The sequence below is a fragment of the Lynx canadensis genome, chromosome D4 (genome assembly GCF_007474595.2).
Source record: "Lynx canadensis isolate LIC74 chromosome D4, mLynCan4.pri.v2, whole genome shotgun sequence".
Taxonomy (NCBI): Eukaryota; Metazoa; Chordata; class Mammalia; order Carnivora; family Felidae; genus Lynx; species Lynx canadensis.
Genome location: NC_044315.2, coordinates 57,107,416 through 57,129,639, shown reverse-complemented (window position 1 = coordinate 57,129,639; position 22,224 = coordinate 57,107,416). Strand labels below are relative to the sequence as shown.

Genomic DNA, 22,224 nt, shown 5'->3' with positions numbered 1-22,224 from the left:
CAAGTTCTACTGGTTACTGCCCAAATCTAGGACAGCTTCCTGCTATAAGAGTGGCCTCAGGCTTCTCCAGGATGCTAAGTTGGATTCTGAGGGAAGTGAGCCTTGTTGAAAACAGTTCAGAATTCACAGGGGACAGGGAAGGGGAAAGGGAACAAACAGACCTGTCATGTGTCCAGCTGTCTGGTCCCAAATCTCTGGGACCAGGAGAATTTCAGTTGAGAGCTGTTCTTTATAGCATTCTCCAGAGTCAGGTAGGCCCTGGACAAGAGGCCCAATACATTGTTTTGGAAGGGTGTACACATACATACACATACAAACAGGCTGCACTGAAATGATCTGAATAATGACAAAGATCAAGAAAAGACTTCTCTCAACTAACCAGAAGCTTGGCCTTATCAATCACAAGTTCCAGATTAGCGCAGTGAGTGCTGACATTACAAGACAAAGATATCTAAAACAAAATATGGTTAGGCTCGTCCTTAATTGATTTGCATAGTGTCTTTAGCAGGTAGATCAAATCCCTTGAAAATTTATTTGGCCAAAGCTCTTCCTAGACATAACATAACAGGATAGAAACACCAAGAAACCAGCCCTCATCTTTCTGGCCTAGAGCCAGTGCCCAGAAAATCTTTCCTGAAAACTTCTTTATCCCTCGGGGCCTATAGATTGGGGTCCCAGGGATCTTGCACTTTGACTACAGTATCTAGAACTCTGTGGATAGATATCCCACTCATCTCCCTGAAAGGCAGCTCCTAACACAGATTCATCTTGTTCTATTAGGCAGACAGGGATGTGAAAAGGTTGACAGCTGGACAGATGATGTAAATAACCTACTAAGGGGCCGTGTGCACAGCAGACTGCTGTGGAATGACAAAAATGTACCACACATTAGGTAGGAATGCTGAAGTGCAAAGAAAGCAGCCAATCAGCCAAGCTCACGGTAACAGTGACTCCATCATCTTCCTGCCTGTGGCTGACTCATAACCGTCGTCAGTGACACGACATATCATTCTCTTGAGGAGCTAGAGTGCTGGCAAGAAGGTAGGCTGGTGAACCACTCATTCAATACATTTTCCCCCCTGTCTTTCAAGGCTTATCTACCTGGTCATCAGAACAACAATGCAGCCTCAGAAACAACCAGATTTGATCACTAGAGATATGGGGTTTGATCTCAGCTCCATTTGGAAGCTACCCATGCCTAGGATTAGTGGCAGGATGCCCAAGGACGGGAACACTGCTTTCATTCTTGGCTTTTTCTCTGACTTGCTGGGTCATCTAGGGGCAGGGTACCTGTCCTCTCAAAGGTAAAGGGGCTAATTGTATCTATCTTCTGGTGTTGTGGCAAGGAAAAATATTCGAAAAATTAAAATAAGTAGCAACAAATGTAAATGCTATAAATTCTTTGGACCAAAGTATTTTAGAAATATAACTGTCATTCATACATATAGGTGTGGAGCCCTGGCCTTTTAGGTTTTCCTTACAGGTCATGGAAGCCATGTTGGGAAGAGCAGTTCCTTTCCTTCAGGTTTATAATCCCCACTTCTGGTTTGAGGAACAGTCGAAATAGTTAGGAATCTGCTTACCTAGACATAAGGTATTAGTTTCCACTAATGTGTAAAAGAGTGAGTAAAAACATGCAAGCAGAAAGAAACACCTCCACTCACCCACTTGCTCCATCCACAAACCTACTTCTCCCCAACGCCTGAGCCCAGGACACTGATCGGAGGCTTGTATCTCATTGATACAACATTTAGCAGCAGTACTTACCAACTGGATTTAGCCTAAAGGCCTGAGAAAGCAACATTAATGAAAGGATGTATTCCATTGCTCAGTTAGAACAAAGGCAACACTGTGTTCTAAACCCAACACAAGCCTTCTAGCCCAGCAATCCCTCGCTATGGGGTTAGTTTGCCAGGTCTCCAGAGCTCATGGAGAGGAGAAACAGAAATCTATTCTTCATTGATGCTGACACTTCTTTTTCTGCAAGTGCCTACACTGGGATTCAAAACAGATGTTCTGACATCCTGCAGCTACTGGTGAGACCCACTCTCCTTGCAGCAAACTCTATCTGTAAATATGTAAAGGGACAAATAGGAAATATTTAGGCTTCATGGGCCATGTGTGTGTGTAGGTGTATTTTTTTTTTATATAACTCTTTAAAATTGTAAAAACCATTTTCAGTTTGTGGGCCATAATTTGCTGACTCTAGACCTTAAAGGCCCCTCTTATTCAAGGTCTGCATCTCAGAATTCTGGCTCTGCTGGGCTGGCCTAGAGATCCTCATTCCTCTTCCTGTGGGGCTGATGCATATATTTCAGAGGCAGCTCCCCTCTAAGGAGCCACTGAGGAATGTGAAGGAAGAATTTTAAGGTTATTTGTATTGGAGCTAACCAGACAGGCTAATTCCCCTCATATAAAGCACTTAAAAAAACATCTGTGGAATTTAGCTTACTGCATTATCACTCTGGAGTGCAGACTGAGCTATAAACAGTCTTTGTCTTTCTATTTCTGCTTAATAATACTATGCCACACCTCTCTACAAGGCCCCTTCCCCTCCCCTGCTCCCAGTTTCCAAACTCACACTTGAATTGGCTCTGGTCCCAAGTCCCTCTCTCCTCCCCATCCCTCCCACTTCTATATGTGGTATGGTTGTGGATAGCAAGGAAACTATCAACAGTCAGATGGGTTTGGACGCGGTAAATATGGATGAGAGGCGTGGGGGTAGGGATGAGCTCATTTTGAGCAAAGATTTAGGGCTGACTGTGAATCTAGGCTCTGTCACAAAAGTTACATGTTTTATAAACTGGATCAAACTGCTACAGAAACAACTTAAGAACAATGTGCACAGGGTCAGGAGTAGTTGGAGTTATACCTTTCACATACCATGGATTAGAAAGACATAAATGTCTTACAGCTAAAGACTAAAACTTCTATCTAGTCTTTACAATGAGCCTTCAAAGTAGAGATTATCATCCCTATTCTGCAGTTAATTAAGGAAACTGAGGGTTTTGCTCTATCTAAGATCACAGAGCTAGAAGGTAGGGGAGTTGGGCTTGGAACTCTTGTCTGACTCACTCCAAAGCTCTTGCTTTTTCCATTGTAATACACTACTAGTATTCTTGGTGGAGAAGAACAATAAGCAAATGTCTTCATTTGGATCTTGTTCAGATTTTGTTTTAATAGCAGCAATTTGTTGGTCTGTTCTCACCCCCCCTTTTTAAAATTAATTTATTTAAGTAATCTCTATACCCAATAAGGGGCTTGAACTCATGACCTGGAGACCAAGAGTCACATGCTCCTCCTATGGAGCCAGCCAGATGCCCCGGTTTGTTCTTTTCAATAGTTTGAATATTAATGAATGACAAGGTGCTTAAAATCATAAGCATGACAATTTTGTGTGATAGCAATTCAGGTCAAATCAATACAGCAATATTCACATTTAAGCTGGGGCCTTATCTGAGCGAACACTTATTCTTCAACAAGAATAAACAGAATTTTAATGTATTAAATCTTTGTCTAGTTGCCAAATAAGTCTCTTTTCAATAGTGGTATATGTGTGTGTGTGTGTGTGTGTGTGTATATATATATATATATATATATATATATATATATATATATATCTTTGTGTAATCAATGTTACCTTGTAATCAATTTGGCTGAGTTTAATTGTAGTACGCCACCTTCCCAGGCCCGGATTGTTAGTTACCAATCAAATATCCATTCTCCCTTTCTCTTTCAAATTAACAGAATCTTCCTGATATTCAGGTGGGTACAATGCTTTCCAACTAATGGAGGTAGGAGTGACCAATGGACTAACTTGTGGTAAAAGTGCTGTGAGAATTCTGGGTTATCTGTTTGTGATGAACACGGTGCCTCCTTCTTCCTCCCTTCCTCCATCCTGATGCTAGGAAGGTAGGCATGATGGCTAGAACTACAGTAGCCATCTTGAACCAACATGGGTTAAATATATCAGAGCAAAAAACCAGAAGGGTTCTGAATCTCTCATTTAGACTGTGGGGCTGCCCAGACCAGCCCAGGAAAGTCTTTGCATTTTTGTTGTTACTGAAAAATAAACTTCAGTGTTATTTAAGTCCTCAGTTTTGGGTTTCTGTTACTTCTATCTATTTCCACTTTATACATCCAACCAAAGTCCAATAACCACTAAGTCTCATTAATTCTATCTACCCATCTCTACCCCCAATGCTACTACCCACAACCAAGCTATATGTATCACGTGTCTGAACTACGACATCAGCCTCTAAACTGATCTCCCTTCCCAGCACCATCCTTTGAAAATGAAAACTATTTACATCACCCTTTTGCTTAAAAACCCTTCAAAGATTTTCCATTAAATCCAAACTCTGTACCCTGCCTTTCATGACTTACCTTTCTGGTCTCATCTTTTGCCAATCCTACCTTGCCCTGTAGTTTGTTATACCATTACCTCTCTACTGACTGGAATATGGCCCCTCCATTTGTCTGGCCAACTCTTAATCATCCTTCAGGTTTTTAACTGAAACATCTCTCAGTGGCCTTCCCTAGATCACATTACATGCCTTGGATATATGCTCCCCAAGCACCTTGAACTTCTCTGTACTGTGTTTTAGTTGTTTATTTAGCTTGCAATGCTAGATAGGCAAGCTCCATGGGATAGGTATCTTGTCCATTACTACTACTAGTCTATCCCCAGAAACTAGGGCAGAATCTGGCACACATAAATCTTTTTGAATGAATAAACGAAATTTTCAAGAGGCAACTAAACAACATGCATCAGAGTTTAAAGTAAGTATTGTCTTTAGTTTACTTCCAGGAAATAAATTTAAAATAAATAACATGATAAAAGTACATAAGATATATACATAAGGATGTTCACTGAAGCACCATTTATAGAAGCAAAATTTAAAAAAAATTCTAAATGCTCTCTCATTAATTAAATTATGAGGTAGCATTGAATTACTCTAGATAACATTAAAAATATTATTTTAGAATAGTTGTTGAGATGAAACTATGTCCATGATACAGTTTTTAAAAAATAATTTATAAGGTATAATTCATGGCATGATCCTATTTTTATTTGTAAAAATGTATACATATTTAGTTCTTTATCTGTATTTTGAGTTTTCTGGCAGTAATTGGGCTGATGGATTCTTTTAGGCAACTAGGATCCTTATAGGCTGGAAGGTCTGGGCCTCATCGACCAAATCATCATAGGAGACATGAGGGACCACCCATTTACAACCCCAAAGAGGACAGACACCTGTACTGGGGAAACAAGTACTTATTAAGTGCCTAACACCTATTTCAGGGAAGAAGCAAAAGCTACAGGCATGCTCTAGGGCAAATTATAACTGATTGAGCAGGCTATCTGTCATAGTAAAGATTCAAGTTATATTCAAAGTTCTAAATGCCTTATAGTAGCTTGAGAAAATTATGGAAATAAAGACAATTAAGGGAAGAATATTCTTAAAACTTGTGCCTGCCCGTTTCATTAATAATTTGGTAAAATAACCGGTCACATCTGAAGAGGGGAAATTTTCTTGTATTTTTACCTTGAATTAGCTAGGACATTCATTCACAGATGGACATAAACCTGATGGTTACCTTTATAAGAGTTAAGAACACAAGAATGACATGAAGTACAAAGAACTATAAAGCAAATAAGTGTATTATAACTATTATATACATTTTCTCTTTCCTCCTTGGTTGCATATTAAGGACAGGGGCTGTCTTATTCATCTCAGTAGTTATTTACCCTAGTCTAGAGCCTGGCACATATCTTAAAATGTTCACTGAAATGAACTAAGGAAGAACTGAATCTTCACCAAACTAAACTGGAAACATTTCTTTTTCCAGAGTAGAATTTGGTTCATTACAGCAGTGGACCTATTTACACACTAGTTCTAGTTTTTCTTGCTGGGGTGTGGGTGCTGAGAGGATCACCCGAGTACAGTGGTTGGCTTCTGGAATGAGCAGGGCAGATATGCCTGGGTATAATTCCTCTCCCGGAGTTCCCTTCACACTCACCGCACTCCCTCTATTGCTAGTGGGAGCTGAAGCATGAGAACCAGAACAGCGTGTTCCAGCCAGAATGACAGACTGCACCCCCCCCCCTTTTCTTCATCTCTCCCCACTTAACCTCACTGGTCTTCAACTCTGTCCTATGAGCTGCTTCCAGTGGGGCTGCTGAGCATTCAGCAAAGAATGCAGGATGTGTCTCAAAGAGTCCAGCACTAGCTGAGGAACAGTTTGTTTTTTCCTAAAAATGGGCAGTCTATAAAGTTACGTAAGACCCAGCTCTTTGCTGGGAGCCTTTCCAACTCTAGCTGGAGAGAGATTCCTCAAGCTATTTAGAGTTTCAGGAAAAGGGTTTGGAATTTCCTGCCTGGCCAACCTATACTGGAGACATCTCTGTGTAGGGATGGGGAAGTTCCATCAGAGAAAGTAGTAACTGAACTCCCATTGCCCCTCAGGGGTGGACCCACTGAGTTCTAGAAATAGTCTGATCCAATTTATAGTTAAAATCTCAGAACAAGGACAAGCCCCACTGCCAAAACCAGAGCCCAAATCGAATCAAGCCTTTGGGGCTCACTCAAAGGATGCTGGGCCTGGGAAATCTAATAGCCTGACCTAGAAGCACACCAACAAGGCTCTGGAAGGGCTTCCTTTCCTACTTTATGGAGGAATTTGTGGCCTGAAGAACCTCAGATGCCAAAGTCTTGCACAAAGACTAATCAGTCAGTCAATATTAACTGAATACCTATGAAATGCCTGATACTGTATTATGTGACAAAAACAGACCTGGTACCTGGTATAATGTACAGTTACGAAAAGGTTGGTATGTAATTCTGCTCTTAAGGATGAATTCTGTAGCACAGGGCAAGTTATTTGATCCCTCTCAGCCTGAGTTTCTTCAGCTGTAAAATGGGGATAATAATACCTCTCTTACAGGATGGTAGTGGGAGTTAGAAGATACAGAAAACATCTAGTGCAGTGACTGGTATCTAGTAAGGGCTTGGTGAATGGTAACTATAATAAGTGTGAATCAGGAATTTCTTCTTTTCTTGAACATCCTATTGCCTTTTCAAGACTGCACTACTGTTCAACTTACAACAGGGAACCTTGTCACCATCTTCCCCTGTTTTTCTTTTCAATAGGCACACCACCTCAAATTATTTAACCTTTCTTCATGGCTCTGTTCTTTATCCTCTGTAAGTTGTAAAGTGGCTCTGCCCCAGAAAACATCTCATAGGAATATAAAGAAAAGAAGGTTAGAGTAAGTTTGCAACTTATCTGTGAATCAAGAATTTCCCATCCAGTAAGCACAGTGAATTCAGGCTCTTGACTACCTAAATCGTTCAATGTCAGTCAAACATGGTGAAAGCAAGTCCTCTACATAAGCTCCCGGGCTGACAAGATTCTTTTTGAAAGGTCTAATTAGTTCCAGACATGTGCACCATGTGACACTCCCCAAGTCCTATAGCTTCTGTTTTAGAAAAGTCTTTCTAGGCTATACTCTCTTCTAATTCCTACAACTATTGCTATAATTCTAGGCTCTCCTTCAACACCATTTTTAAGGGCTATCAATTCAATCTTTGGGCAAAGGTTCCCAAGGGGCAGGAATTGAGACTATTTCTGAGACAGATGATAGTTTGGCTGTGCATAAAATCCTAGGCTACCAGTAAATTCTTCTCAGAAACTTGAAAGCATTGCTCCATTGCTTGCTAATTAGATTCCATTATTGTTCAGTCCAATGCCATTCTGATTCCCAATATTTATACATAATCCTTTTTTTAAAAGAATTTTGAAATTTCTCCATATGTCCAGTGATCCAAATTTTGACAATGAGGTACCCTTGGGTAGGTTATTTCTATTTGCTGTATTGGGCACACAGTGGGCCCTTTCAATGGAGACTCATGTTCTTCAGTTCTGGAAAATGTACCTGTATTCCTTCTTCCCTCCCTCCCTTCCTTCCTCCCCTTTTTCCTCCCCTCCCCTCTCCTTTCCTTTCCTAATTTCCTTCCCACCAATGTTGAAGATTTAGAAAAGAGAGGGATTAAATGATAAGCAACATCCTGAGAAGCAGTAGTAGCTCCAGAATTTCTATACAGGTTGAATTTAGGATCAGCAAACACATCAGAAGGGGTGGGTAGGAATGGGATGGCATTAGGGACTTGTTCTGAAGTTCCATTTGTATAGCAATCACAGTGTTTTTACTCTGGATTTACTTGGGGTAGCTTAAAATGTATATCATTTAGGTATGATACTCTGCTGTATGGATATAAAAAACAATCTCAAAACAGCTTAAGCAACAGAAGAAGTTTATTAGCCATACATATCAAGAAGACCAAAGATAGAATTCTGAGGGGAGAGTTAATTCAGACCCTCAGCGTGTCACTCAGACTTTCTATTAGGTGACAGGATGGCTATTACCACTGCAACCATTACATCCAGATATGTTAATATTCAGAGGCCAATGGGGAGGAAGGTGGATAAACTCTCCTAAATAAACTCTGTTTGGGGGCGCCTGGGTGGTGCAGTTGGTTGAGCGTCCGACTTCAGCCAGGTCACGATCTCGCGGTCCGTGAGTTCGAGCCCCGCGTCTGGCTCTGGGCTGATGGCTCAGAGCCTGGAGCCTGTTTCCGATTCTGTGTCTCCCTCTCTCTCTGCCCCTCCCCCGTTCATGCTCTGTCTCTCTCTGTCCCAAAAATAAATAAACGTTGAAAAAAAAAATTTAATAAACTCTGTTTGGTTTCAATGGGAAAGTAGTTGTCGGGCAGGCAACCAACTGCAAATATTTCAGGGTTCTACCATGGCTGAAAAGATAATGTAGGAGGAAATGCAATCCAGTGCACCAGGGAGGGATTAGCCTTTGTTGGGAGCTGGGATATTTCCTCCATTCCAACTAGTAAAGAGAGGATGTCTGTAGATACATTTGCAGGTTGGTAGTAGAAAGTGAGAGAGTTCATGTTTTATGCCTTTTTTCTTTTTGAAGTGCATGAGTAATAATCATCAACAGAGTGCATGGAGGGAAAAAAGGAGGGCAGAAGGCAATGAAAGTATAAAATATTTGTTATAAAGAGTGGAGAAACAACTTTGTTAGAAAAATATAGTAAGATTGATGGCCAACATAAATCTGGTGATGATGAATTTCAAGTGGTCCTAAATATGCTGGGCTGTACAATTTTCTCCAGCAATGCGTAACTATTTGAGTACAGACAGGGAAGATGAGGGATTATGTTCTTTTAGGGTTAGGGTTTTATGAGATGAATACATTTTTATTTTATTTTTATTTTATTTTTATTTTTTAAAGTTTACTTATTTATTTTGAGAGAGAGACAGAGTGAGCACAGGAGGGGCAGAGAGAAGGAGAGAGAGAAAATCCCAAGCAGGCTCCACACTGACAGTGCAGAGCTTGAACTCACAAATCGTGAGGTCATGACCTGAGCTGAAATCCAGAATCGGACACTCAACTGACTGAGCCACCCAGGTGTCCCTAGATGAATATATTTTTAACAATGTTTTATTTTCTTTAGTGTTTATTTATTCTGAGATAGAGAGCAAGCATTTGCACATGCTTGTGCAAGCAGAGGAAGGTGAGAGAGAGAGAGGGAGACAAAGAATCCCAAGCAGGCTCCACTCTGTCAGAGCAGAGCCCAAAGCAGGGCTCAATTCCACGAACCATGAGATCATGACCTGAGCTGAAATCAACAGTTGGAGGCTTAACTGACTAAGCCACCCAGGAACCCTAGATGAATATATTTTTAAAAGAATGATTATAATGTGAATTAAGTTTTAATTAAGTTAAAGGGCTACCATTGAGGGTACTTTAACAAGTGAATGGAATACACTAAGCCATAAACCATAAAGTCTAAATAGCAACATAGGAAAATGCTTATGAAATAATGTTAAAAGGAAGTGGAATACAAAATAATTTTAATGCTATAATTATATTCCTACAAACTTTATATATACACATAAACAGAAAGGATAGGCAGATGGAATTACAGGTGATTTAAATTTATTTTATTATTATTGTTTTATTTTAAATTGTTATTATATACAGTAAAACCTTGGATTGTGAGTATTTTGTTCTGCAAGTGTTCTGTAAGACGAGCAAACATTTCTAATACATTTTAACTTGATAAACGAGTGATGTCTCACAATAATAGTAGTACATGACGCCACATGTCACAGGATCGCAACTGAGCCAATGATTCTTCTCTCTCTCCCTCTCTGTGGGATTGTGGGTAATTGTCTCCCATGCTTGGATGCTCACTCTCAGACCGCGGTGTTTAGCAGAAATCAGTGATTTTTCAGAATGTAAGGTGCCCACAACTGGCACTACTGTATTTTTTGTCACTTCAAAGCACCTATGGACAGTCCTTTGCTTTTCCATACAAGAGTAAGCTTAGGAATGCTTTGCTTCATTCTCAGTCAGGCTGCCTGCTGCCTGATTGCCAGTTACATGAAATATAGTATATGACAAGAGTTGATTAATACTATACTGTAGTCAACATCCATGCGAGTGTAAATAATGGCCCCCATGCAGAAAAATGTTGAAAAGAAAGGTGGTTAAGAAGGAGATGATTACAGTGGAATATAAAAAGGAAATCATTGAAGTATGAACAAGGTATGAGAGTGGCCCCAATTACAAGATTTTATAAGAACTCTATGTCTGCATCTCGTCTGCAGAGGAGGAAGAGAAAAAGGCAGAGGAATCCCTCACTTCAAATGATATTAGGGAGATGTGTAAAATGTGGGAAACAAGTGCAAACTTTTGTAGAAAAGCACCACCCAAATAAGGCTGTAGCACTGCAAGTGATGAATTTAACAACAATGCAATATCACGTTTCCGTGAAATCCTCAAAAGAAGGCAAAAGCAAGTGTCATTGGATAGGTTCCTTGTTAAAGTTGCACGAAAAGAAAAAAGATTCCATTGAGCCAATAGATAGCATTGATTCTGTTAGTGATAATGAAAGTCATCCTTCACAATAACCCTAAATAACTCTTATCTCCCTCATACCAGCCATGAAGGTTTTCAAAGGTAAATACAGGTTAATTGGTTTATTTTTCTTTATATTTTGTATTTTATTTATTATTTTGTATTATATTACAGTATTTTAGCCATTTTTATATGAATATTTTTGGGTTATGGAACAAATCATCTGAGTTTCCATTATTTCTTGTGGGGAAATTCACTTTGATTTACAAGTGCTCTGGATTACAAGTATGTTTCTGGAATGAATTATGCTCGCAAACCAAGGTTTTTCTGCACTTATTTATTTTTAAAAACTCCTACTTATGATTCAGTTCATGTTTAGCTTGATTAATAGATCTTCTTTTTAAAAGGTCTTTATCTAGTCTACCAGCCATTTTGTCTTCTTTAAAACTTGTTTTATTTTATTAAGTTTATTAATTTTGAGAGAGACAGAGACAGTGTGAGTGGGGGAGGGGCAGAGAGTGAGAGGGAGAGAGAATCCCAAGCAGGCTCCATGCTGCCGGCACAGAGCCCGAGGTGGGGCTTAAATTCATGAAACCATGAGATCTTGACCTGAGCTGAAACCAAAAGTCAGATGCTTAACTGACTGAGCCACCCAAGTACCCCTAAAACTTGTTTTATAGGGCTAAAACCAAACTCATCCTGGGGCCAGGCTAGAATTTCTGTGGATGTAACTAAATTCATGGATCTTTGATGAAAGCAAAAATACCTCAGTAATGTACATTTGCCGAACTAGGCTAATTTAAGTCAGTTCGGTTACTATAATTCATTCATTATACAAATACTGAGCTTATACTATCTGTCAGACATTGTGTTAGGCACATGAACATGTAGCAGAAAACCACCTAAGGAACAGGAAGACCTTTGGCTCAAGCCTGACTTTCACAAAAGGCCTCAAACTTAGCCTTTAATCCTTATATACAAATGAATTTATATATGTAGTCATTAAAAAATAGCTTTATTGACATATAATTAACATACCATAAAACTTACCTTTTAAAAATGTACAATTCAGTGGTTTTTAGTGTATTCACAGGGTTGTGCAACCATCACCACAATCTAATTTTGGAATATTTTCACCACCTCTAAAAGAAACCCTATACCCGTTGATCTTGCATCTTACAATCTTGTTGAACTCATTTATTATTTACAATAGTTTTTTTGTGGATTCTTTAGGATTTTCTATGTACATGTTAATGTCATCTGCAAACAGAAATAGTTCTACTTCTTTCTTTCCAATCTGGATACCTTTTATTTCTTTTCCTTATCTTATTGCTCTGGCTAGAACTTCAGGTACAATATTGAAAAGAAGTAGCAAGAACAGATATCTTTCTCCTGTTCCTGACCTTATAAGGAAAGTTTTTAGTTGTCTTTCTCCATGAAGTATGTTAGCTGTGGGATTTTTTGTAGATATTCTTTATCTGCTTGAGGAAGTTTTCTTTTATTTCTAGTTTGCTGAGTGTTTAAAATTTTTTAAAATGTTTATTTACTTTTGAGACAGAGAGAGACAGAGCATGAGCAGGAGAGGGGTAGAGAGAGAGAGGGAGACACAGAATCTGAAGCAGGCATCAAGCTCTGAGCTGTTAGCACAGAGCCCAAGGCAGGGCTCGAACTCATGAGTCGTGAGATCATGACCTGAGCTGAAGTTGAACGCTTAACTGAATGAGCCACTCAGGTGCCCCTGCTGAGTGTTTTTATTATGGACTTGTCAAATGGTTTTTCTTCATCTATTGAAACAATCACATGATTATTATCCTACATACAGTCATTAAAAAAAATTTTTTTTAGGTTTATTTATTTTTGAGAGTGAGAGAGACAGAGCATGAGTGGGAGACGGGCAGAGAGGGAGGGAGACACAGAATCCAAAGCAGGTTCCAGGCTCCGAGCTGTGAGCACAGAGCCCGACGCAGGGCTCAAACTCATGGACCGTGAGATCATGTCCTGAGCCCAAGTCAGCCGCCCAACTGACTGAGCCACCCAGGTGTCCCTACGGTCATTTTTGTATTAAAATAAATTAGTTTGTTTATGTAAATATTTAAAATATACCAAAATTACAATAATCCTGCTTTTGGATTCCAGTCATTTTTAATATATAAAGAACTTCAAAAAATGGATGAGACCAGGATCTCTTTAAATCTTTAAGAGATCCTGGATTCAAAGACTATTCCTGCATTCAGAGTTTATGGTTAGGTGTTACCTGTTATAATGGAGCCCTAGACAAGGCCAATGGAAGCATAGAAATCATACCCAAGTTTGCAGGGGGTAGTTAGAAAAGATTTCAGAAAGGAGGTCATAAGAGTAGATGCTTAGAGGAGGAGTAGAAATATTCTTGTAGGTTAAGGGAAGGATTTGAGTCAGAACCATATGTATACAGTTCCTCATTATTCGGCCATTGAGAAACAGGGAAATTTTGCCATTTGCAACATGGATGCCTGTGGGCATTATGTTAAGTGAAATAAGTCAGAGGAAGACAAATACCATATGATCTCATTTATATGCAAAATCTAAACAAAACAAAAAAAAACAAGCTCTTAGGTACAGAGAACAGATTGGTGGTTGTCAGAGGGAGGGGAAGGTTGCCTGGTGGGAGAAATGGGTGAAGGGAGTCAAAAGGTACAAACTTTCAGTTATAAAAGAAATAAGTCACAAGGATGTAATGTATAGCACAGCAACTATAGTTAATACTATATTGCATATTCAGGGGTGCCTGAGTGGTTCACCAGGTTAAGTGTCAGACTCTTGATTTCAGCTTAGGTCATAATCTCATGATTAGATTGAGCCCTGTGTCAGGCTCTGTGTTGACAGTACAGAGCCTGCTTGGGATTCTCTCTCTCCCTCTCTCTCTGCCCCTCCCCCACTCATGCTTTCTCTCAAAATAAATAAACTTAAAAAAATACTATATTGCATATTCAAAAGTTGCTAAGAGAGTAAATCTTCAAAATCTTCATCACAAGAAAAAAACCTTTTTTTTTTTAATGTTTATTGTTGAGAGAGTGAGGCAGGTGCACATATGCAGGCAGGTGTTGGGGAGGGGCAGAGAGAGAGAGAGAGAGAGAGGGAAACCAAGAATCTGAAGCAGGCTCTGTGCTGTCAGTGCAGAGCCCAATGTGGGGCTTAAACCCACAAGCTGTGAGATCATGACCTGAGCCAAAGTCAGACACTCAACTGACTGAGCCACCTAGGCACCCCAAGAAAAACATTTTTGTAACTATGTATTGTGACAGTTGTTAACTAGACTTATTGTGGTGGTCATTTGCAATTTATACCAATATTGAATCATTATGTTGTACACCTGAAACTAATATAAATGTTGTATGTCAATTATAACTCAATTAAAAACATGTGGCTTTCAAGAGCCACTCAATGGTAGGGGCGCCTGGGAGGTTCAAATGGTTAAGCATCCAACTTCAGCTCAGGTCATGATCTCACAATTTGTGAGTTTGAGCCTCACATAGGTCTCTCAGCTGTCAGCACAGGGCCAGCTTCATGTCCTCCGTCCCCCCCCCCACCCTCTCTGCCCCTCCACCTCTCCTACTCATCACCATGCATGTGCTCTCTCTCTCATAAATAAAATGTTAAAAAAAAAAAAGAATCGTTCAATAGTATACCTTCATATTATACTTGTCTTTATTTTTTAGATTCTCCACAGTGAGCATATTCACCTATATTAGAAAAAAGACAAAATATATTTCAGAAAATATTTTTAAGTAAAATAAGATTTTGCTTTAAGTTTCAAAAGCAAAATGTCACAGTACCTTTCATTTCATCTTTCTCCATAAAAATATATTTAAGCTTAAATATTTTCTAGGTTTAAAGCATTAGTAATGCAGCTAATAGCATTTCTTTAGAACTATTCTCCACAATCCTTTAATCTTGAATGAGAGATTTATAATCCTAACCTCTAAAGGGAGAAAATCCAACGTGGAAATGATATGCCCCAAATAACACTCTTCGACAGTGGCAGTATTTGCCTTCAATTCTTGGATCTTGTACATGGGGCCCTCCCCCTGCACCCTCCAAAAAAAAGTCTTTACATTGATTCACTCTGAGAACCACTGATTATTAAGAGGCTGAGATTAGAGTGTGGATCTAACACTAGTTCCACTCAAAGTGTGGTCAATGGGTCGGCATAATGAGCTTTATCTGGAATGTATTAGAAAGGCAAATTACTTGGGCTCTAAACTAGACTTACTGAATCAGAGTTTCAAGGGTGATCTAGGTTATTTTTATGCACCTGAAGTAAAGCACATGACTAGAGGAAATTAGGCAGACTAAGGGTACTCAAAGGGAAGGAAAGGCAGAGCTCTCCAATGTTCAACGTATATATTTTTAAAGCATATACATTAAAAAAATTTTTTTAAGTTCATTTATTTATTGGGGGGGGGGGAGAGAGAATCCTAAGCAGGCTCCATGCTGTGAGTGCAGAGCCTGACATGGGGCTTGAACTCACAAACCACAAGATCATGACTTGAGCTAAAATCAAGAGTCAGAAGCCTAACCAACTGAATCACTCAGGCACCCCTAAAGCATATACACTATTATAAAATAATCTAAAATCAAAAATTTTTTATATACTATAAACCAGAAAGTATGGCTAGAAAACATTTTCTTGGCTTTGGGCTTGAAAGGGTAAACAAATTAGCACAGGTCTTAGATTAAAGGGCAACAGGGATCTAATTCATTCCTCGTTCCAAGCAGCTTGTTAAATTAAGGCTATTGGTTTCACATAGGAATTTATATGTATACAGAACACATTTTGGTTATATTTCTCTCATATCATGATTGGCTACTGGTGGGTGGTCAACTGAAGACGATGGGATCTCAAACTCAACCATTTATTTGAATCTTTAACTACTTTGGAGTCAGGACTCAGCAGAATCATCTTTATCAGTGGTTTTCAAACTGTGGTTTACAGAGCTCCCTCAGGGGACTGCGAAAGGGAGGTGAAGGGAACAGAGAGGAAAGGAGGGAAAGAGAATGACCAGGTTAGACTCTACTTCCCCCAACTCCTTGCCTTCAACCAAAACAGCTCAGATTTTACCTTTTTTTTTTTTAAGATTTTATCTTTTTGTATCCACTTTCTTGTGGAATATACTTGAACAAAGAACTCCCTTCTTTAAAGTTTGAGAATCTCTATTCTTTACTACAGACCTTCACAAGCCAATACAGAGCCATAGCTGTCTTTTGTTCTCATGAGGTCAATGATCTTTGTTAACTATCTTTTACTACCACTTGTTACTACAAAGGACTCACAAATGCATAATGAGGCAGGTGGTTCTGCTTCCAGGCCTCCCTTCTCCAATCATTATCATTAGGGATGAATAAACTAATGATATTGTAGGTTGCTGTGTTGGATGTCAAGCAAAGCACATCACATAAATCAGCCAATAAACTGAAATAAACATTACATTATCTAAGAAGTTAACTATAGCTGTAAGTATAAAGTAAAGAGAATAATATTTTAAAGAAGTAGAATAGCTCTTATACAACCAAGTAAAAGAAATCCTTCTAAGGAGTCACCCTGAAAGACTTCATTCATTCCAGTAGTGCTATTAAAAATATTTCTAGAACTCTTCTTTTGGAACTGCATAAAACCAATCTAGCCAATTCACAAAACTATCACTGTTTTAAGCCACTGTGTTGTATTAAAAAAAATTTTTTTTTATTAGAGAGAGAGAGAAAAAGAGAGAGAGAGAGAATGCATGAGCAAGCAGCGGGGGAGAGGGGCAGAGTGGGAGAGAATCTTTTTGCTGAGTGTGGAGCCTGATGTGGAACTCAATCCCACAACCCTGGGATCATGACCTGAGTCAAAATCAAGAGTTGGATGCTCAATTGACTGAGCCACCCATGCACCCTTAAGCCACTAAGTTTTGGGGGTGGTTTGGTATTTAGTAATATATAAGTAGGACAGAAATGTTTATATCATTATACTTTGGGGGATATTTAAGGGAAATGACTAGCTTTACAGAAAACTCTAGCTATGCAAAATGCTCAGAGAATAGGTTGGTCTAGATAAAGTTTGGCTGTATCCTTAAATAAGTAGAATACAACACTTTAAAAAACAAGGAAATAGGGGCACATGGGTGGCTCAGTTGGTTAAGCGTCTGGCATTGGCTCAGGTCATGATCTCACAGTTCCTCGGTTGGATCCCTGCATAGGGCTCTCTGTGCTGACAGCTCAGAGCCTGGAGCCTGTATCAGATTCTGTGTGTGTGTGTCTCTCTCTGTCCCCAACCCCCAGCCCCACTCACGCTCTGTCTCTCTCTCTCTCTCTCTCTCTCTCAAAAATGAATAAACATTAAAAAATAATAATATAAAATTAAAAAATAAAAAATAGGGGTACCTGGGTGGCTCAGTCGGTTAAGCATCTGACTTCGGCTCAGGTCATGGTCTCGTGGTCAGTGAGTTTGACCCCCATGTCAGGCTCTGTGCTGACAGCTCAGAGCCTGGAATCTGCTTTGGATTCCATCTTCCTCTCTCTCTGCCCCTCCCCAGCTTACGCTCTGTGTCTCTCAAAAGTGAAAATTTTTTTCTTTTAAATAAAAAATAAAAAACAAGAAAATAATATTTTGTAAGAGAAATCCATGATGAATGGGATCAGCAGTAGGTCCCCAACTTTCTCCTTTTGAGTTTTGGCTTTTTTCCTTAGGGTCACCTGAACTCTGTCTATTCTGACTTTAGGAATACTCTGTTTTCCTTTTTTCCTTCACCTAAGCATGGATAAACATAACTTCCCATTTTTCCCTGAGTATATTAAATATAAGGCTATATTTTCTTTTTTAAAAGAATGTACAATAAAAGAAAGAAGTACAAAAGTATAAAAACAGATAAACAAGTTAAATATAGCTTTTAAGATACTAAGATAAGCAAGTTAAGTATAGACTTTGGATCCTAAGATAACTAAAGTCTAGCCAGAGGTTGGCTGGCCCAGTTTTTCTCTCTACCCTGTTATCAATCCATCATCCTTGACTATAGGACCTCACACAAAACAAAAACACAGCAGATATTTCAAAGCTCAGTGTCTTATCTTCCTGAAGATAAAAGACTATCCTATTAAATCAAGAATTCTAGAGAACAGAGGATTTCTTCTTGAAGTATCTAAACTAATTTTTAAGGGCGCCTGGGTGGCTCAGTCAGTTAAGCGGCAGACTTCAGCTCAGGTCATGATCTTAACAGTCTGAGTTCGAGCCCTGCATCGGGCTCTGTGCTGACAGTTCAGAGCCTGGAGCCTGCTTCAGATTCTGTGTGTGTCTCTCTCTCTGCCCCTCCCCTCAAAATATAAATAAAAACATCAAAAAATATTTTAAACTAATTTTTAAAAAATTTCAGGTATTTTGATAAAACTCTTTTAAAATGTACTTTTTACTTATACACTTTTGTTTTACACATAGTATATAGGTTACAAATTAACTTTTTCTTTTTTTAAAACTTTTTCTTGATGATTCACTATGAACACTAATCAATACACTAGGCTAAAATACAGCATTGTTCTCTGTGTCTATTAAGGATTTGCATACCAAATCACCAAACCCATTTTTATTCAATAGGCAAGAAAAAGAAATAAAAGGCATCTGAGTCTCTGTTTGCAGATGACATGATCTTACAAGCAGAAAACCCTAAAGAATCCTCCCCAAAACTGTTAGAGTTAATGAATGAATCTGGCAAAGTTGCAGGACACAAAATCAACACCTAAAAATCTGCTGTGTTTCTATACACGAGCGAAGAACAATAAGAAAACAATTCCATTTACAATAACATCAAAAAGCATAAAATACTTAGGAATAAGCTTAATCAAGGAGGTAAAAGACTTGTACACTAAAAACTATAAATCACTGCAAGAAGAAATTAAAGAAGACACAAATAAGTGGAAAGATATCCTGTGTTCATGGATTGCAAGACTTAATATAGTCGAGGTATCAAAACTCGTAGTAGGTGACAACATAAATAGACATTATGCTAAGTGAAATAAGCTAAGCATAAAAAGAAAAACATTACCTGATTTCACTCACATGAGATACTTACAATAGTCAAATTAGTGAATCAAAGAGTGGAATGGTGGTTGCCAGGGGCTGGGGGAGAGGGAAATGGGGAGTTGTTTAATGGGTATAAAGTTTCAGTAAAGCAAGATGAATAAACTCTAGAGATCTGCTGTACTACAATGTACCTATAGTCAACAATAGGGGCACCTGGCTGGCTCAGTCCGTGGAGCATGTGACTCTTGATCTCGGGGTTGTAAGTTCAAGCCCCACGTTGGGTGTAGAGATTACTTAAAAATAAAATCTTAAGAAAAAAACAACCGGGGCGCCTGGGTGGCGCAGTCGGTTAAGCGTCCGACTTCAGCCAGGTCACGATCTTGCAGTCTGTGAGTTCGAGCCCCGCGTCCGGCTCTGGGCTGATGGCTCAGAGCCTGGAGCCTGTTTCCGATTCTGTGTCTCCCTCTCTCTCTGCCCCTCCCCCGTTCATGCTCTGTCTCTCTCTGTCCCAAAAATAAATAAACGTTGAAAAAAACAAACAAACAAAAAACAAAACCCAAACCAATATATTATTAAATGTTCTTCCACATTAATAGTAAACCAAAGATAATAATAAACAAAATACTATCCAAAGCACTCTGCAGATTCAATGCAGTCATTTTCAAAATGCTAACAATATTTTTTCCAGAAATAGAAAAATCCATCCTAAAATTCATATGGAATCTGAAGGGATCCTGAATAGCAAAACAATCTTGAAAAAGAAGAATAAATTTGGGAGTCTCACATTTCCTAATTCTGAAACTTACTACAAAACTATGGTAATCAAAAGAGTGTGGTACTGGCATAAATACAGACATACGGACCTATGGAAGAGAACAGCAAGCCCAGAAATAAACTCTGGCATACTTGGTCAAATGATTTTTGACAAGAATGCCAAGATTATTCAATGGAGAAAAGACGGTCTTTTCAATAAATGGTTTTGGGGAAATTGATATTTACATGTAAAAGAATGAGGTTGGGCTTTTGTTGTATACTATGTACAAAAATTAACTCAAAATGGGTCAAATTCTTAACCATAATACATAAAACTATAAAGAAGTTAGAAGAAAACATAGGAAGGAAACTTCATGCCAACTGAATTTGGTAATGATTTCTTGAATATCACGCCAAAAGCACAGGTGACGAAAGAAAAAACAGGTAAATTTTATTTCACCAAAATTGAAAACTTTTGGTTTTTTTTTTTTTTTAATGTATACTTATTTATTTTGAGGGGGTGAGGGGCAGAGAGAGAGGGAGAGAGAGAATTCCAAGCAGGCTCCATGCTGTCAGCGCAGAGACTGATGCGGGGCTCAATCTCATGAAATATGAGATCATGACGTGGGCCAAAACCAAGGGTCAGTCACTCAACTGACTGAGCCATCCAGGTGCCTGCAAATTTAAAACTTTTGTGCATCAAAGGGCAATTAACAGAGCAAAAAGGCAACCCACAGAATGGGAGAGTGAATATATTTGCTTATCATATACCTGGTAAGGGACTTCTATCCAGAATAAAGAACTCATACAACTCAACAAAGAAAGACATGTACCCAATTAAAAAATGGGCAAAGGATTTCAATAGACATTCCTCTAAAGAAAATATAAAAATGGCCAATAAGCCCAAGAAAAGATGCTCAGCATCACTAGTCATTAAAGACATGCAAATCAAAACCATAATGAGATACCACCTCACATCCATTAGTTTGTTATTAAAAACAAAACAAAAACACAGAAAATAAGTTTTGGCAAGGATGTGGAAAAATTGGAACACTTTATACTGTGGGAATGTAAAATGGTACAGCCACTGTGGAAAACAATATGCAGGTTTCTCAAAAAAGTAAACATAAAATTACCACATAATCCAGCAATTCCATTTTTGGGTATACACACAAAAGAACTAAAAGCAGGAACTCAAACATATCTGTACATCCATGTTCACAGCAGCATTAGTTACAATAGCCAAAAGGTGGAAGCAACTCAAGTGTCCATTAACAAATGAATGAATAAACAGGATATATCATATATACCGACAAATATTATTCAGCCTTAAAAAGGAAGGAAATTCTGATACGAGCTGCAAAATGGATGAACCCTGAAGACATTATGTTAAGTAAAATAAACTAGTGACAAATATATGATTTAACTTATATGAAGTATGTAGAGTAGTCAAATTCATAGGGAAAGAAAGCAGAATGGTAGTTGCCAGGCTCTGGGGAAGAGGGAATGAGAGTTCTGTTTAATGGGTATGGAGTTTCAGTTTGAGAAGATGAAAACATTTTGTAGATGCATGGTGGTGATGGATGGATAACAATGTGAATATACTTAATGCCACTGAACTGTATGTATGCTTAAGAATGGTTAAAATTTCTCCAAAGAAGACATTCAGATGGCCAACAGACACACGAAAAGATGCTCAACATCACTCATCATCAGAGAAATGCACACCAAAACCACAATGAGATACCACCTCATACCTGTCAGAATGGCTAAAATCAAAACACAACAAACAACAATGGCGAGGATATGAGAAAAAGGAAGAACCCTCTTGTACTATTGGTGGGAATGCAAACTAGTACAGCTACTGTGAAAAACAGGATGGCGTTTCCTCAGAAAATTAAAAACAGAACTACCCTACGATCCAGTAATTGCACTACTGTATATTTACCCAAAAAATACAAAAGCACTAATTCAAAGGGATACCTGCACCTCTATGTTTATAGCAGCATTATTTACAATAGCCAAACTATGGAAGCAGCCTAAGTGTCCATCAATAGATAAATGGATAAAGAAGATGTGGTATATGAATACAAGAGAATACTATTCAGCCATAGAAAAGAATGAAATCTTGCCATTTCCAACAACATGGACAGAGGTAGAGAGTACAATGCTAAGCAAAATAAGTCAGAGAAAGACAAATACCATACGATCTCACTCATTTTTAGAAGTTATGAAACAAAACAAATGAGCAAAAGGGAAAAAAGGAGAGAAAGAGAGACAAACCAAGAAACAGACCCTTAACTATAGAGAACAAACTGCTGGTTACCAGAGGTGAGGTGGGTAGGGGAATAGGGAGAATAGGGTATGGGGATTAAAAAGTACACTTACCATGATGAAAATAAAATGATAAAAAAATGGTTAAAATGGTAAATTTTATGTTATATATACTTTGCCACAATTAACAAAAAGAGTTAATGTGATACAAGAGAGGTTATCCTAT

The 22,224-nt window shown here is 38.6% G+C and overlaps 1 protein-coding gene across 1 annotated transcript in view; it reads right to left on the bottom strand.

The window, feature by feature from the left end:
• RUSC2 (RUN and SH3 domain containing 2) overlaps positions 1 to 22,224 on the bottom strand; it is a 66,792-nt gene that overhangs the window by 41,826 nt on the left and 2,742 nt on the right. The gene's annotated exons all lie outside the window — the stretch shown is intronic.